Source organism: Macaca mulatta, chromosome 1 (assembly GCF_049350105.2).
Source record: "Macaca mulatta isolate MMU2019108-1 chromosome 1, T2T-MMU8v2.0, whole genome shotgun sequence".
NCBI classification, from domain to species: Eukaryota; Metazoa; Chordata; class Mammalia; order Primates; family Cercopithecidae; genus Macaca; species Macaca mulatta.
This window is the reverse complement of record NC_133406.1, coordinates 69,357,805-69,371,024: the sequence shown is the minus strand read 5'-3', so window position 1 is coordinate 69,371,024 and position 13,220 is coordinate 69,357,805.

Sequence of the window (13,220 nt, the reverse complement as noted above, 5' to 3'; positions counted from 1 at the left end):
TCTCCGGGAACTGGGCCCATTGCTGCTTCCTCCCGTAAAACAAAGCTATAAACTATTGTTCCTGCCCTCCTCTGTCCACAGGCCCCACTGCCCACAGCAGGCATGTCTGCCAAGACCAAGGTCAAAATTTGCCAATCAGCTCAGCAGCGGAAACTCAGTAGGCTGCGCTGTTACCTCCTCTCTCCCCATCAGGGCATTGGAGGTCATTCCTCTCATTTTCTTTCTTTCTTTCTTTTTTTTTTTTTTTTTTGAGACAGTCTTGTTCTGTCTCCCAGGCTGGAGTGCAGTGGCATGATCTTGGCTGACTGCAGCCTCAACCTCCTGGACTCAAGTAATCTTCCTACCTCAGCCTCCCAAGTAGCTGGGACTATAGGCGTGCACCGCCATGCCCAGCTAATTTTTGTAGAGATGTGGTTTCTCCATGTTGCCCAGCTGATCTCGAACTCCTAGGCTCAAGTAATCCTTCTATCTTGGCCTCCCAAAGTACTGGGATTACAGGGTTGAGCCACAATGCCTAGCCCCTCCCTCTCTTAATCTTCCCTTTCCTTTGCCCAGTGGTGACATCTCAGTTAGAAGGAGCCTTGGCCGTCGGAGATGGACCAAAAGTCAAGGGTTTGATGCTGACTTCCATTTTATGTGTGTGTGTCTTCCCAGGGCTTCCTGGCTGAGCCTTCCTGGCTCTGCCTTGACATCCCAACCCAGGAGTAAGGACAGTCACTAAGGTGTCGGGACAAGGGTCTACCTGCTGTCTCTGCTTAGGCTCCTCTGCTTCTCTTCTCGACATTGGCTGTCTGTCTGGGGTTAGGAGAGGATGAGAGGATGTAGAGGATGAGGCCAGGGTCCACACTCATGGGCAAGAGTTCCCTCCTCTGATTTGGAGTCACAGGCAGTAGCCACGACCCAGCCAACCCTGTCCCAAGGAAGATCAAGAAAAAGCACAAAGGGCTTAGTTCACAGCTCCCTTTCCTGATGCGGCCAGAGAACCTGCCTCCTGCCTCTGGATCCACCAGCGAGTGCTTAGGCCAGTGTAGATAACTTCCTTTCTTGTCACCCCTACCCCTGCACTCGGAAAGTCTCCTGAATTGGAGTGGGAGAAACAGTATGAAAAAAGCTGGGTCTGACCCGGCGTAGGAATAACGATCTGGGAGCGTGACAGGCTGTTCTGGAAGAAGGGGTGCTTTTTTCTCTCTTCCCACTCTTTCAACAGCCTGGCTCTAGTGGCAACATGTATCAGGGAATTACTATTATTATTTCCATTCGGGATATAATTATAGTAGCTCTGAGAGCAAAGCCTTACACCCTTGGCACTGCTGGGGAACATCGGCATGTAATTACATCACAGAGTCATCTTATCTCACCCCCTCCACTGTCTTCTCATTGCCCTCCAGCCACGTTCCGCCCCTACAGACATTTATGAGACTTCTCTGGCTCTGGGCCAGGAAGATCGTTTTGACTCCCTCCCCACACCCCAATGCCTCTGGAGGGCCCCCCTTTTAGCTGCATCCTTCACTGGGTCCAAACCCAGCAATCCCTTGGTTGGAGACTGAACAGCTGAGATCACTTGTCTAGAAGGGCCTTGCTCTGGATTCTCAGCTGGGGTGGGGTGGGGGTACACAGAGCCCTGGCAGCCGAAGGAACAGGGTCAATGGCTGGGCAGGGTTGAGGAGGTACAGGGACCTGGGTGTGCAGGGCGCTTTGGGGTCAGTTCTCTGACTGGGATTGCTTGTGGAAACTCCCTCCAGCTCCACAGTAGCCCGGGACTGAGGGGGGCAACCTCAGCGATGTTGACCGGGCACGGAGAGGGTCCTGGGGCCGGCCTGTGGCCAGGAAGCCTGGCTGCTGGGTCCTCTAGGAGCTGCTCAGTGCGGAGGTGAGGCAGCTTGGTCACATGCTGGCTTCTTGGCCATTAGTTGTGGATGCAGTGTGTGGCACCAGGGCTGTGGAGATAAGCTGACAGCCTCCCCGCCCCAGGGGCCCCCTGCAGTGGCGATACTGTAGCCTTGTTATCCTTCCGGAGGGGGTGACTCATGAGAGAGGCAGTGTGGGGAGGGCGCCTGGAGCCCTCTATCTGCAGGAACACATCCCAGGAATGCCTGCCGCCTATGAAAAGCCTGTGAAACCCGTTGAGGATAGCTGGTGGCCACACGACTCCCCCCAGGATTCTGAAGGTGTGAGAACAGGCACAGCCCGTGGTCTCCCCATCAGCTACTCCCCTACTTCCCAAATTCTCTTATGACAAAGCCATTTGAGATTTATGTCCTTGGCTGTCCTTCTTCTTTCCATTGAGTGCATTTCTGTTTTTTTTTAATTTTAATTTAATTTTATTTTATTTTTTGAGACAGGGTTCCCTGGCTGGAGTGCAGTGGCGCAATCTTGGCTCACTGCAGCCTCTGTCTCCTGGGTCCGAGTGATTCTTGTGCCTCAGCCTCCCAAGTAGCTGGGATTACAGGTGTGCACCACGATGCCCGGCTAATTCTTGTATTTTTTGTAGAGACAGGGTTTCACCACGTTGGCCAGGCTGGTCTCGAATTGCTGACCTCAAGTGATCTGCCCACCTTGGCCTCCCAAAGTGCTGGGATTGCAGGCGTGAGCCACCGTGCCTGGCCTAATTTTTATTTTTTAACTTTTGTGAGTACATAGTTGGTGTATATATTTATGGGGTATATGATAAATTTTGATCCAGGCATAGAAGTGTAATAATCACAGGGTGGATAGATGGGGATGCATCCCCTCATGTTTATCCTTTGTGTTACAAACAAGCCAATTATATGCTTTTAGTTAATTTCAAATGTACAATTAAATTCTTATTGACTGCAGTCACCCTGTTGTGCTATCAAATACTAGATTTTGTTCATTCTTTCTATTTTGTGCCCACTGAGAGTACTTCTGCTTAATCAAATCGTTCAGGAGGTTCAGATCATTGTAGGGTAGAGAATGCTTACAGGGATGGGATGACATGACCTTGAAGGACAGCCTGAGTTGCTAGGGAAGAAAGTTGCCGTTGGATTTTGGTAAACCATCTTCTCTTTTTCACCATTCAGAGAATCTACAAAGAATCATGTAAGGAAATCAAGTGCTAGTGTGGTCACCTATCAGAGGCAGGACACACCTACAAAGTCTAAGACTTGTTCTCGTTATCCTCTATATATGTTTCTGACTTTTTTCCATCCCTTTTCTAAACACTCACCCTTCTATGTTCTGGGGGTGTTAAGCGACAGATTTACCCACGGGCAGGGGACACAGAGGGGGACATAGGAGGGAGATGGCCATCTGTGCGTGATGACCAGATATGACGTGGAGCACAGGCTAGAATGGTGAGTTCTGCCTGGGGTGGAGTGGAGTATTAGAGGAAGCTCCTTGAAAGGAGGAGAAGATCCCCCAGCGGACAAGCTGAAGAGGGTACTCTGGGCCCAGGCAGAGTCGCCAGAAGAAATACAGAACGCCCAGTTAAATTTAAACTTCAGATGAACAGTAAAACAATTTTAGTACATGTCTCAAATATTGCATGAGACATGCTTATACTAAAAAGGTGTTCATTATTTATCTGAAATTTAAATTTAACTGGACATTCTGTATTTTGATTTGCTAAATCTGGCAATCCTAGATCCACGAAACAGCAAGAGCAAAGACAGAAACGGCATATGTGGGAAGGAGGAGTGGTTCCATGGGGCCTTGGGCCATCAGCAGCTGTGATTGCTTTTACTGGGAGGTCCTGACTTAGCTCAGGATTACAGACCACCTGCCAGCCAGTGCCCACACCCGTTGCTCTTAGCTACTGCTTCAGCTCTTTCTTTCAGGACCACCTCGTCACCAGCTGGAGAAATCCAGCTTCCAGTATTCATAATCTCTTCTTTTCTTCCTCAAGCTTCAGTGTCTAGTCCTTTCCCTTGGGTCAGTATTCATTCAAGTCACCCAGCATACATTGAATGCCAGTCCTGTGCCAGGCAACGTACTTGACATTGGAAATTCAGTGGCACATGGGACAGACATAGCCCTTGACCACATGGAATTTACAACATACATTTTAAAACCTCTCTTGACAGTATACGTGATGAGTGGGCACAGACAGTAAAAAACGCACAAACACATATACAAACTAAATTTCTCCCATCCTTTTTTTTTTTTTTTTTAAATAGCTATTTTAGAGAAAGGAAATTTCTGAGCCAGACATCTCTGTAATTCTTAACTCCTTCTGCATTTACAGCATGGAGCTGGAACAACTGAGTTCTCCAAGTGCTCTCTCTTCCTTCTGTCTCATGCACTGGCTTGAGAATCCCCTGGGAACAGAGCATTGCTAGAGGACACAGAGGAAGGAAGAAGGTGATTGCCCTAGCCCCCAAATACTAGTCTGGTGACAGACACAAAGCACGCATTAAAAACAGAACACTAGCCGGGTGTGGCGGCTCACGCCTGTAATCCCAGCAGCACTTTGGAAGGCTGAGGTGGGTGATCATGAGGTCAGGAGTTCGAGACCAGCCTGGCCAACATGGCGAAACCCTGTCTCTACTAAAAATACAAAAATTTGCTGGGCATTGTGGCAGGCGCCTGTAATCCCAGCTACTGGGGAGGCTGAGGCAGGAGAATCGCTTGAACTCAAGAGGTGGAGGTTGCAGTGAGCCGAGATCGCACCACTACACTCCAGCCTGGGCAACAGAGTGAGACTCCATCTCAAAAAAAAAAAAATTAACAAAAAAAACGGAACACCAACCCCGCCAAACCACCTCTAGTACAAATGTTAATATTTAGTTAGAAACACAAATCGGTAGCAGCAGTACTGTTATTTCTGTCAAGGCTAATGCTGGCTTCCAGGTGCTGGACATGTTCTGAGTACTGAGCACTTTCCATGCATCGCCCTCTTCAGCAGAGGCCCCAGAACAGTCCTGTGAGTTTGATACTATTATTAGCCTACAGTTGAAGAAACGACAGCTCAGAGAGAGTGGAGGATTTGCCCAGTCTGACAGCTGGCAAGTGGTAGGGCTGGGACTGAAGTTTAGGGTTTGAGACCAGGGTTTGAGACTGCAGGCCTCACACACTTAACCACAGTGCTAAAGACCTGGAGGGACTATCGCTGAAGTCTGGAATTGCCTGTGAGTAAATGCAAATGTGTGTGCATTTTCACAAGTGTGTTTGTAGTCCACATCAAGGAACTGCTCTCAACCAACCCTTTCACTGGCTAAGGGCAGTGATTAAGCCAAGAGACAGTAATTAAGTAAATTAGCTCAAGGGTAGAAACACAAACCTCCTCTCTTTGTTCTCTCCTGCCTTGGAGAATCGTAGGCTGGTTTGGAATGTCTAGGACTGGTAGTTCTTAAAGTGCAGTCCCCAAACCATCACCATTACCTGAAAACTTGTGAGAAATGTACCATTTTCTGGCCCCGCCTGTGATTTCTACTGATTCAGAAACTGAGGGTGGGAGGTGCGGTAGGGCCCAGCCATCTGCGTTTAACAAGCCCAGGTGATTCCGATGTTCCGGAGGCAGCATCACTTTCCAGATGCTACGAAGTTTCTAGGGCCTTTGCTCTACCAATGAGACAGAAGGCAGCACTAAGGGATTTGCAGCTGGGACTAGGGCTCCCTCAGTCTAGTGCACCTGACATGTGATAGATACTCAATATGTGTATTTTGGATAAATGAGTAGATGGCACCCAGTGTCCCAAATCTCTGTTACTATGACAGGGGCAGAATGTCAGTAGGATGATACCTTGGCTCAGTTGGCCATGTCAGAATTCTCAGGGGCTCAAGCTGACCAGAAGCACCCTGAAGAGCAGAAAGATGAAATTTTCTGTTCACTTGAGTTTCAGGATGAACACAGACCATGAGAGGGGCTCACCATCCTTCTAATCTTTGGAGTTTTAAGCAGGAGGTGTCAAAAGGATTAAGTTACCACAGGGATAACTGGCTTTTCTAGTGATGTGCTGAGAAACCAAGTCTCTGTATAGAAAGCCCTCACTCGTAGCATTTGCTAATTCCCTTGGTGTAAATACTTCCACCATGGCCCGTGGATTTTCAAATCATGAGCCGATGGGAGCCCGCTGCAGCATACAACTGGCCCTGGAAGGCTTTGTTACCAACTTCTTTAAAACTGAAAGACTACTTGTCTTTAAAGCACACAAGTTATATATATATATGTGTGTGTGTGTGTGTGTGTGTGTGTATACATAATATATGTATATATGAAAATCAAACAGCGCAGAGGGCCTAAAATGAGAAATCTTCCCCTGGTACCCCGAGTCCCACCTCCAGAGGGAATCATCTTTTCTGGTTTTAGTTCTACTGAAGATCCCTTCCATAGGTCCAAATGGTGTGCTTAAAGCAGCACATATTGGTCTATCATCCACAGGGGGCACCAATGCCATGGTTTGGAAGACCAGGAACCTAGCTCTTCTCCAGCGCTGCCCACTCCCCACTACACTCCTCCATTCACATGGCTATTTTGACGATATTTTGCAATTCATCTATTGGTTACTTCTTTGCCTTTAAGTAATAATAGCAGTCACTTATGTAGTATTTACTTTTAGAACAGGTGCTGATATAAGCACTTAAGACATTAATGATTGAATCCTCACAGTGACCCTCAGAGGTAGGTACTATTTTCATTCCCATTTTATAGATGAGAAAACCGAAGCACAGAGAAGTTAAATAACTTGCCCAAGCTAGTAAAAGGCAGAGATAGGATTCAAACTCAGACAGTGTGGCTCCAGAGTCCATGTTTTTAACCTCTCAGAAGAAGGTTATAGAAAGTTACTTACTCAGTGTTGGGGGGGACAGTTGCAAGGGAAATGACAATAGGAATATAAATCGATGAGCAAACTGCAGACTATTTGCTTTTATTGCCCTTAGAAAAAACCAAGGCAGGTGAAGGATGATGTCTATACAAGCCTATGTCTGCTCTGTCGTGTAGACAGAGATGCCCACAAAGTTCAGGACACTGTCCACCACAAGAAATATGGCAGATGGGAGCTGTTAATGGTCTGTGGATAAAATATCATTTGTATTTGCATATGAAGGCCCTGGTAATTTAATGAAGATATATCTATGATGTGGGCTTTCCCCCAACCCATTTTTCCTTCATTGTACTTGGTGGGCCCTTTCAAACTGGAAGGTTTCAGTCCTTTTTCAGATTTGGGAAACTTTCTTTCATTATTTATTTGATAACATCTTCTCTTTTATTTTCTCTGTTGGAGTTTAGGCTTCTTAGATCGATTCTCTGTCTCCATTTCTGTCTTTTTGGCTTATATTCTGGGAGACTGATTCACCTTTTCTTCTAGCCCTTGTATTAAATATTTTATTTTAGTGATTATACTTTTAATTTCCAAGAAACTTTCTTCTTCTTTAATTGTTCCTATTCCACATTCACCTGTTTTTGGTTTATAGCCTCCATTCATATCTTCTTGGGTTGCTCTGAAGTTACAAATTAAAATTATCACAGAGTTCCTTGAATTAGCTTCATTTCCTTTGGGGCCAGTTGTTCTGGTTCTTATCTTGATTTGACTACTTCCTTTGGTTCTTTGAAATCAGCTCACACTCAGTCCTCATTTGTTTAAGCTACTCTCATTGAGCCTGTACTCTGTCTCTGTGGGGTGCTCTGCCTGGGCTGGGAATATAAGGTTGACAAGCCCCTGTCCTCATGGGGCTTTCCATTTTTCAATAGACTCTATTGTGACAGATCAGACTTGCTGAGCATTGGACCACCCTGTGTTGATATTTCCCACACTGTACTTAACATTTTGGGTTGTCTGCCAGACCCACGAGGCTGTGAGCAGGGACTTGAGAACCATGACTGTGTCTTATCGATATATTTATCACAAGGAGGCCCTTGGTAAAAGTTTGATAACCCTTGGGTTACATAGAACTGAACTGAGTTTTGTGATGGTTGATATATTTATATATGCACACACTCACAGATGAGGTAGAGGTGTGTCGGGGGCTGCTGGAAGGATGAGAAAGACCAGTACCAAACGGCATTCTTCTGAAAGGTTTTGGAGGAGCATGAGAATGTGAGTTTCCCCAAGCTCACTGCCCATCCTGCTCACACTCCATTCACATTCTAAATAAACACTAAGGCCACCATTGCCTCTTCTCTCTCCAACAGTTACAGTCACTTTTGCCTGGAGTTTTTTAGCATCCAACCTTCTGCCTTGTAAAGTGTGAAAACCTGTAATTCTGTACTCAATCATTTTTTAAAAGGAGGGTGGGCAGGAGTGTACTTATCTGCACTTCCAGAAATGGAGGCCTCCTTCCAGAGGGCATGGCCCATGGGTCTACAACTTGAATACATTCATTGGTTCATGTATTCATTCATTCAGCCAGCCATCAATCTTTTTTTCCCTACAGATGTAGCCTTGCTATGAGTGACTCCAAGTATAATCATACCTCATGGCAGCCTCTAACTCCTGGCTTCAAGAAATCCTCCTTCAGGCCGGGCACGGTGGCTCACGCCTGTAATCCCAGCACTTTGGGAGGCCGAGGTGGGTGGATCCCCTGAGGTCAGGAGTTGGAGACCAGCCTGGCCAACATGGTGAAACCCCATCTCTACTAAAAATACAAAAAATTAGCTGAGTATGGTGGCACGTGCCTGTAATCCCAGCTACTAGGGAGGCTGAGGCAGGAGAATTGCTTGAACTCAGGAGGCGGAGGTTGCAGTGAGCTGAGATCACACCACTGCACTCCAGTCTGGGCCACAAGAGCAAAATTCCATCTTAAAAAAAAAGAAAAAGAAAAAGAAAAAGAAATCCTCCTGCCTTAGCCTCCCAAGTAGCTGCAACTAGAGGCATGTGCCACCATGCCCAGTTCATCAATCCTTTATTAAGGAAATCTTGTGTGTTAGACTTAGCAGTAGGCTCTGGAAACAAAAAATTAGATATGATGACCACCTTCCAGGAGTTTACAGTCTGGGAGACTGTAAGTGAAGTATTTGACATTTCTCCAGGAATGAGCAACAGGGTCTTACCTTCCTTAACCATGTGCTTTCATTGAATTTGATCTCTGTGGGTCTGTCCCACATTAGACTACTGCCTCCTTAGGTTGGCACTCAGTAGATATTTGTTGGTTGTATGAATGAGTGAATGAATGAATGAATAGCATTGCCTAGCATGGTGGGACATGCCCAGCTTCTGCACTCTGAGGGGACCCATTGCCCACTCCCTAAGTACCATGGAATCCCAATAAGAGTTTGAGGCCCATGATAAGCAAAGAGAGACCCAAATTATCTGCAGCCTTCTTACTTCTTCCATAGACTCACCCTGGGGAGGAGCTGACTCCAGACCCAGGCACCCCACTGGGGACAGCTGGGCTTGTTAAAATGGGGATCAAAGTGAGCATGAGAAATGCAGAGTCTCATTAACAACCAGCCCAGACAGCCAGGCCAAGAGGGTGAGGGGAGCAGGAGTAAGGGGGTGGAGGGGTGGGAGTAAGTGGGTGGGTGAAGGGAGGCTCCAGGGTGCAAGTAGTTGCTGCTGGTCCATTTTAGGGTTAAAGAAAGAAAAACACATGTTAACATTAGGGCCAGGGCCTGAAGTCTGTGCTGCCTGTTCTGAGGCTGAGGCTATGGCAAGCACAGAGGGCTTCATCAGGGCGTTCTGCCAGGTGCGGTCCTGGAGCCAAACTGATCTGTGAAGTCACTGGCCAGTGATAGGTGACACTGGAATTCCCTCTTTCTCCTGTCAGAAGCATCTGGCCTGTCAGAGCATAGGTTCTCCCATTTGCTTCCCAGGAGGTGGGGGAGGCCCTTCTCTGAGAAGTCATCAATCCTCTCTTCTCCATGCTCTTGTGCAGGAGGGCTGGGCTGGAGGTGTAGATGCTGAGTTTTGGGAAGTGGTGGCCAGGAATTCACAAGAGGAACTGGCTTCCTCCAGGATGCATGAAGAAGCTATAGGAACCTCCCCTGACTGCCTCCCTGGGGCAGCTTAGCAAGAACACAGTCAGGCAGGAACAATGGGCCGATGGGCCCTGACATGCGGGATCCGAGGCTGGGTCTGTGGCCCTGTGAACATCCGGGGACCATATAAAATCCAGGGGTCCTGTTTGTAGGGGCATGGCTGCTGGGCCTGAGCACAGGGGGGCCTGAGCACAGGTTGGCTTGGGCATGCCGGGATGGATGAGTTGCTTGGGAAGGAGCTTAAGGAAATAAATGGTCCGGAGGCCCAGCTGCCTCACAGCCAGCCCAGGAGCTCCTCCTGCTCCTGTCTCCAGAGCCCCCAGCCTCACCCAAAGTTTACAACATTATGCTTATGGGCGAGGTGTGGGGGGTCTTGGGAGGCCCCAGGAAGGTGGGTAGGTAGGTTTCCTGTGGCAAACCTCTTGGGGGCTCAGGGTCTCTGGCTGATCAGGTGGGAAGACCTTCTTTGGGTTTATATTGGGGTGGGGGTAGGACTGACCATACAGGGGACACAGGGATATGGCTCCCAGAGACCTTGTAGTGAAGACAGAATTGTCTTCAAGAAAAGAGCAGCAACTTGAGAAGCTCTTTTCATAAGCCCCTGAGAAACTGGTGTTTCCCCTTCCCCAGCACCACCTCCCCCTCCCCAGCAATTCCAAGAAGCCATGACCGGTGGGTGACTGTGGTGGTGTCCAGCCCCAACCTGAGCCCCAGGGGCAGGAGCAGCAGTGAAGGCCCAGTCCATCCTCCACAAACAGGGAGAAAGGCAGCTCCTGAGACCTTTCTGGAAGTGGCCCAGGCCAGCCCGCCAAGGCTGGGCGCCTCCCTGCTGGTGTGGGGAAGCCCTCCTGGGTATTTCTCTGCGTCCCTTTGTCTTGAACACCTCCAAGGGTGGGAGGGAACAGAGTCCTACTTCCCCCACGCTCACAGAAACTATAAATGAACAAGGTCTTGTCTCCGCATCACTCCTTGGCTCAAAGCTGTGCTGGGTCTGTGTGAGTGACTGTGAATGTGTACGTGTGCCGTGTGTGAGCCAGTGTGGGGATGTGTGTGAATGTGTGTGTGGGTGTGTGCGTGGGTGAGTGTGTATGTGTGAATGTATGCATGAGAACACGTGCGAGCATGGGGTGTGTGTGAACACACATGTTGGTGTCTGCAGTGTGTGCATGACCTGTGTGCAGCAGTGTGTGGAGGTCAGCCTGTGTGTGGTGAGTGTGGGTGGGTGTGAATGGGTGTCTATACAGCGAGTATGAGTGTGTGAGGATGTTCCCCAGCCTGCTGGGCCCTGTGTTCCCCACAAAGGCCCCTTGCAATTGATCCTGGTGCTCTCCTGGAGCCATGGTTGGTGGGATGCAGAGATTGTTTCCGGAAGGTCCAGCATTCTGGAGCTCTTTCTCCAGTTGCCTAGAGAGTGGATCCTTTGCAGCTAAAGGGACTGATGGCTTCCTGCCTTTGCCTTCTGCCTCTAACTTCCATCCCATGAATGTGCGTGTGCCTGCCAGTGCACACTAGCACACTGTGTAGTCACTGCCTATGGGTCCCTATGGGACTCTGTGGAGCTGACCCCAGGCTTCAAGCCACCAGTGTGAATGGTGCATGTGTCTCACTGTTGTTGGTGAGGGCAGTTTCGGCCTCTCCAGATGTAGGAGACATTTGCCTTTGAGCTTTTTCAGGACTTTGAGTCCCTGTCGGGCTCCAATAGGGACACTGGCCTGTGGGCACGGCATTGTCTTGAAGCAGAGAGCGCAGTGTGGCCCCTCAGGAATCAAGCCCACTGCCTGGGCCACTGAGGCCTCTGCTTCCTCCCAGCCCCTCATGGGGTATGTTTGGGCTCTGGGGGTGGGAAGGGCTGGCCCACAGGGCCCCCAGCAACTTCTTCCTCCTCTTTGGGTCTCCAGCTAGAGACTCCTGTACACCAGAGCCTTCATGGGCCTAGGTGGGTCCAGAAGCCAGGGTCTTTGGTGGGAGAACGGAATCCCTTCTGGATTCAGGCAGGGTGAGAGGATCCTGCTGGGGATGAGTGTGTCTTGGTAACAAAGCAGACTTTCAGCTGAGTAAGTTCCTGGGGCCTCAGCTCAACCCTCTGACCACACAGGGCAGAGGTGAACAGCTCAGCCTCTGGGATCACACAGATCAGAGTTCAATTCTGGGCTCCACCACTCACTGTGCTGTGGGAAATTGGACGAATTACTTCATTGCTCTGAAGCTCAGTTTCTGCAACTGTACAATGGGTGTGATACTGTTTACATCGTAGAAGTGTTACGGGGAGTAGTCCATCTTTAGAAGCATCTAACATTTGGAACATAGAGGATTCCAGTGACTTGTGAGAACTGTGACAGGAGGGACCTGGGTGGGCAGACATAGATGCATCTGTGTCTGGGAGGCTCTAGACACCAGGCAACTGCATTCCCCTTATTCTCTCCATGCCTCACCCCAAATACACTGGCCTGGGGTGTCCAAGCTAGAAGGACCTTGGACACTACCCCTGGCTGAGAGAAGTGTCAACCTACTCCTCAGACACAGGGCTGGGACTAGAGTCCTGCCCTCTAGACTTGGTGGGACTCTGCAGTGATTAAGAGAACCACTTCTGGAGTCCCTCAGATCCAGATTCAAATCCCAGCTCTACCACATCACTTCACCGCTTTAACCTTGTTCTCTTGTCCGCAAGATGAGAATACTACTAGGCCACATCTTGGAGTCATGCTGGTCAATATGGTAGCCACCGGCTATGTGTAGCAATGGCGCAATCTCAGCTCACTGCAACCTCCGCCCCCCAGGTTCGAGTGATTCTCCTGCCTTAGCCTCCCAAGTAGCTGGAATTGCAGGCGCCTGCCACCACGCAGGCTAATTTTTGTATTTTTAGTAGAGACAGGGTTTCACTACGTTGGCCAGGCTAGTCTTGAAATCCTGGCCTCAGGTGATCTGCCTGCCTCGGCCTCCCAAAGTGTCAGGGTTACAGGTGTGAGCCACTGTGCCCAGCCATGTGTAGCTATTTAAATTCAAGTAAAATTAAATAAAATTTAACATGCATTTTCTTAGTTGCACTAGCCACATTTCAGATGCTCAATAGCCACATGTAGCTAGTGGTCACTGTTTTTGGGCAGTGCAGACAGAATATCTCCATTATTTCAGAGAATTCTATGGGCACGTGTGGCCTCCAAAGGTTGTTTGTGAAGACAAAATGAGACAATGCAGATAAAGTGCTGGGCTCAGAGCCTGGCTCTGCATCAGTGATGCCGGCTGTCACTGTTGTTATCAGAGCCTCCTAAGAGGTCCTCCTTCCAGCTAAGGGTGGCCTAGAGATCAGAGCATTCCTTGGGACCATGGCCATGCATGGCAACAC